Source organism: Myodes glareolus, chromosome X (genome assembly GCF_982192425.1).
Source record: "Myodes glareolus chromosome X, mMyoGla1.1, whole genome shotgun sequence".
Lineage (NCBI taxonomy): Eukaryota > Metazoa > Chordata > Mammalia > Rodentia > Cricetidae > Myodes > Myodes glareolus.
The window spans coordinates 10,711,162-10,716,825 of NC_142053.1; the positions used below are offsets into that span (position 1 = coordinate 10,711,162).

The 5,664-nt window shown below is 31.7% G+C and overlaps 1 non-coding gene across 1 annotated transcript; it reads left to right on the top strand.

Moving 5' to 3' along the window:
* The first annotated feature begins 241 nt into the window (after positions 1-241).
* Positions 242-345, top strand: LOC125415503 (U6 spliceosomal RNA). The gene has a single exon (XR_007236620.2). It is a non-coding gene; the product is annotated as a U6 spliceosomal RNA (small nuclear RNA).
* The last annotated feature ends 5,319 nt before the right edge of the window (positions 346-5,664 follow it).

The following is a 5,664-nucleotide window of genomic DNA, read 5'->3' on the forward strand; positions in this document are numbered from 1 at the left end:
CACCTTCTTATTTACCTTCTCTAGGATCACGAATTATAGGCTCAATGTCCTTTAATTATGGCTGGAATCCACTTATGAGTGAGTACATATCATATTCCTCTTTTGGTTCTGGGTTACCTCACTCAGTAAAGCGTTTTTTATTTCCATCCATTTGCATGCAAAATTCAAGATGTCATTGATTTTTAGTGCTGAGTAAAACTCTAAAGTGTATATGTTCCACACCTTCTTTAACCATTCTTCTATTGAGGGGCAGTACATATAGTAAAAAATTGGAACAATACAGAGAAGATTAGCATGGCCCCTGCGCAAGGATGATTGCCTCATTTATTATCTTTCTTGGTATTTAATTGGCTCATAGTTTTCCTAATAGTGATTTCTATAAGAAAAAGTCAGAAATGATTTATTTAAAAGAAGAATACTGGAACACCAAAGTAATTTTCATGTGATGATATTAATGATGATGAAATGGATGTTGGATTAGAAATTGTTCAATTCCACATTACCTCTGAAGGAACTTGAGAAAGGCAAGAAAAGACTGAAAAGGAAGGAAATGTCCATATCTAAGATGACAGCGGTGCTCTCATCATCTGTTTTTCAAATTCATGTTACTTAACCCAGGATATTTTACCTAAGTTTAGTTTATATACTCATGTGTGAAATGAAAAAGTAAAATTTATTAAGATGACAAACCATTGTCAGTTTCACATTCATGAGTATTTGACATTTGTTGTAATAACCTGACAATTTTGGAATCATGAATTAACTGATGACCTTAATACATTTAAATATGAGTAAAAAACTGATATTAGAAAGTTGAGTTTGTATTTTGTGGATTCCTTTGTTGAGTCATGATTTCATAATCCAATCTGTTCTCATTCCATCACTATTTATACATATGGTGTATAAATAAGAGGTCACTAATTTAAAATGAGTAATGTTTTAAGTATTACTAATCCTAAAATACTGGAGCACAGTGCAGTATACATGTTGTTTCTTCCTCAAAAACATTTTGTTTATTTTACTTCCTTTCTATGATTAGGGCATTATGCTTCTTTTGGTGAGGATTTTAATAAAGTGATGATGCGTAAATATAAGATCCACACTGCAAAATTGCAAGTGAAGAATACGTGTCAGCATCTCAAAATAGTCGAGCATTTCAAATAGATAATGTCAAGATTAGTTTCCAAGACGATTTGGTATGACCATAGCTAGTTCTGCTTGTTATGAAAGAATGAATAGTTGTGCCTTGTGGTGCACACCTGGAAATTCAGAAATAGAAAGGTTAAAAAAAGAGCATCACAAGTTCAAGGGCAGTTATGGCTACCACTTTATAGACAAATGCCTCTTTTAAAAACAAGTAATAATCATGTGAAATGTTAGTTTTTTATGAATACTGTGCTCTTAAAATTATATTTCACTATAAACACTAAGATAATATTGAATTTTTAGATCCTTGCCATTCTTTATTTTAAAAACTACATTAAGGCTATTTGTATAAAGAAATTATCTATATTCCAGCAATTCAGAGAATTTTCCTAAAGTGCTTCTCTGTTAAGGAAAATAGCTACCATGCTGGTTCATCATAAAAAAAAAAATGTACCTTAAAGTAAATCGAGTTTTATGTTCCTCAAATAGCATAGTTTTCAAAGAATTGTGTAAAGTCTTTTGCATCCTGTGAGCTTCTTAGTCATGAAGAACCAATTGAAAGGTTATGCCAGCCCTCCTTTTTTTTTTGCAGGAAGCACAATTTTCACAGCTTGCCTGGTCCAGCTGCGAATTTCTCCTTAAAAATACCAATGTTTTTGAGGTAATTTTTCACTTAGACCATGCATTCACTTTGCTTTTACCAGGCTGTAACTGACTGACACACTATGTATTCTCAGATCTAGATATTTGCTGTGCAGATGCTGGTCTGACTATGAATGAACTGTCAGGCTCATTTACCACTGGCTAGGCACACATATGTTACAACTTCTACAATTCTATTTTTGTTATTGCTGATAATTGCCCCTGGGATCTAATTAGTGTAGTGATTACTTACTTCTATAAGAGGTGCTATTATTACGAATTCAATCCAGTATCCATGGAATTTATGGCAATAAATAAATTCGAATGTTTCTATTTCTCATTTAGATATAACTGTAGGCCACAATTCAATTTAATGTAGGACAGGTGAATACATAACTCCAACTACTTGTCCTGCTCTATAGTTCATTTTTTACCCCAATGACGCCAAAGCTACTTCCAGACTTCAGGCTAATAGTCTTTTGTGGCTGGTATCAAATTGGAAAAGATTAAAGAGATTTCTTTGTTTCACACAGAAATCCACTGAGATTCTGCTGGTACTCTCATGAATATTTCCAAATTAAAGGGGATATTGAATCACATTATAAGTAGATAATGTGCTATTTCTCCATTGATACAATAATTTGTGACTCAAATATTCTAAAGGATTTGCAGACTGAATAGGAACCTGCCCTCCTATTTTTTATAAAAAAAAAAAACACCAATTATTCTGTTTATTTGTTCAGTCAACACGTACTTTCTCTCAAGACTAGAACAGCAAATAACAAAACAAAGAGTCTTCATTCATCAAACTCAAATGCCAGTATAAGATAATAACCACAGAAAAGCATTCCTGGTAATAACAAGTATGATGAAAGTCATAAAACAGGAGAAACGCAGAAATGGAAAATATGTGATTTATATTCCTATGTTTAAATTACTCACCAAGGTCTTTAAGCACATCAATAATACTTATTGTTTTTCACATGACAGTTTAAAAGACTTCACTTGGAAAATAAGAAAGTAGATGAAAACAGAATCAATTACAGTTCCACCCTAAACATATACCCTCATTCCCTACTGAGAAACAGCAGCTATTAGTTCAAAAATGAGACAGAAACTAGACATGCCAGTGAAGATTAAATCTACTGAGTTTGTATTTGTTTCTAGACTTAATACTACAAACAGGATTTTGACAAACAAGACTATCTGATCTTATACTACCAATACAGACAGTTGTTGTCTGTAATTGTTATATTCAGGCCTTTAAGTAATGTTTACCTGAATAGCAGTGTTTCTCTTCAAGGAGGGCAAATAAGCAAGTTAAGAAAAAGAGAAATAATCCCCAGCTATATGAATAGTACACCTTCCCTTGTTGGGTTCATGAATGCATGTTGCTACCTACCTTATTTCTTTTTTCTCAGTCTTTGGTGATAATCTCTTAGTAATTCTTTCTGCATTTTACTTGATTTGTGTTTGCTTGTCTGATTTCCTATACTACTACTGCTTTAACTTGTGTTGAACTTGAAGCTTAATTTCTCATGATTCATCTTCCCACCCTTGTCCTCTGGCTATCCATTCTGTAACACACACACACACACACACACACACACACTGAAATAAGCACTGTGATATAAGTCCATGCATTGTCTGCTGATGACTTTGTGAACTGTGTTCAATTACATTGTAAAGTTTTCCCAATAATGTAATTTTAAAAAGGTATTTAGTTCTGGACAGTTCTTTCTTCCATTTACTTTTCTTACATGAAGATGGAGTAGAATTTATTACATTATTCTCATTCTTTCTCAGTTTCCACTCTAATCTTTCGTGAGCTATGGGTAGTTTATACAAGTTTTTCCCACTAGTTTGTAATATGGAAAAACACTAATCTCAATAATTAACACACAATTTATATTCAAGCAGAAACATTTACAATTGGAACATTTATTAATCTCTTACCATAATTTAATTTTCCCAATTAGCTTATATTGATTATATGTTTGGGAGAAACCAATGATTCTGGCTTCAAATGTCTAGTGTCCTCATTATGAGAAATCATGATACTAATGCCTCAAAATTGAGTAAGTCATTTCTCTCTTGTATGTTCAAGTATTAAATGCATACATGCATTTTATTAGAGATATGTACCTAAGAAGAATTCAATTATGAAACACTGAATACATGAAAACATTGCATTGCTAGTAAATCCTATTGTAGCATTACTGATAATAAAGTATAATATACTGAACTAATTTTTGTCAGTTTAGATCTTTTATTTCCAGTGGAAATATTTTGTATATAATTATTAGGTAAAAATTAAATATACCTTGAGATTTTTAAAACACATTCTGTACAGTTTAAAAATGACATTAAAATTGATAGTTTTAAATATTTTTTTGTTCATCAGGTCATTAGATGGTCCATGTTGTCAATTCAGTTATTTGAATCACTAATACATTAGACTTTTCACTAATTAAAAATGAGAATCATCACTGAAATACTATTTTGAAAATAAAAGAGTATATATTATTTTAATTAATCTTATTAAGACATAACTTTACAGTTGCTCTTTACCTCTCAAATAGTTTTAAATTAATTGGATTCTATAAATATTAGATGCTAAATATATGAATTATAATTTGATTTCTGCTTTCTTTATACAAAAAAAAGAACAGTTATTCCACATTGCCCTAGTAATTGTAACTTTAAGAAAACAAATGATTCAACAGTTTTTAGTCATAAACATGCAAGATATATGTTGTTGGAAGCTGGTTGTTTGTTTCAGCTTCTCAGACAAAAACTAACCACACAGAAACTATATTATTTACATCACTCCTTGGCCAATCACATAGTTGTATCACTTACTTACTTATATCCTAACTAACCATCTCCATCAATCTGTGCATCATCACGAGGTTGTAGCCTACCAGCAAAGTTTTTGTATGCTCAGGCAAAGGTGTCTGTCTACTGAGGAGGATACATGGCTTCTCATCCACTCTGCCTACTCACTTTCTATATATTTCTTTCAGCCTGGATATATTCTGTTAAGTCATTGGCTGAAAGCAGCTTCTTTATTAACTAATAAAAGTAAAACATATACAGAAGGACTTCCCATGCCAGATATATATTGATAGTAGTACATTTTTATATTGTATTCTAACTTAATAATATTTATTGTTTACACAATCATGGGTGTAAATAAATATAACTGGGGACACATGTACCATGGAACATGTATAGAGGTCTGAGGACAACTTAAGGCTTCTGAGCAGTTTACTATCCTGTTTGACACAGAGTCACTTAATGCCTCTGAGTAGGGTATTAACCTATATCTATGTGTCATGACACCATATAGGAGTTGATATTACAGATCTTTATTCTGAGGCACTGAGTTAAGATCTTCACCTTCATGCTACAAGTTCATTTCTGACCATTTAAAAATATTGAAGCAAGATACTTTTATCAAAATAGAAAGAATACACAAAGGAGCTAGAAAATGTAACTCAGTGTCTAACTAAAAGTCTGTTCCCAGTAAAACAAGATGAAAAGAAAGGAAGAAAAAAGAAAGGAAGAAAAAAGGAAGGAAGGAAGGAAGGAAGGAAGGAAGGAAGGAAGGAAGGAAGGACAGCGAGTTTTTTATATAAAGCTATTAGAACATGCTTGCAAAACTTCCATTTTAGTATATCTTTTTGTTCCTGAAGTAAGTTACTTAGGAAGATAAGTAACAAAACCTAAATAGTAAAGCTTAATAACAGAGAGAAATATCTCTTATCACTCATACCATTGCATTTAAATGGAAATTAAGGAAATGGTAGATAACAGTATATTTTCACTTTATTTCACTGTTTCATGGCATTTAAAATAAATGTGAAAATGAAT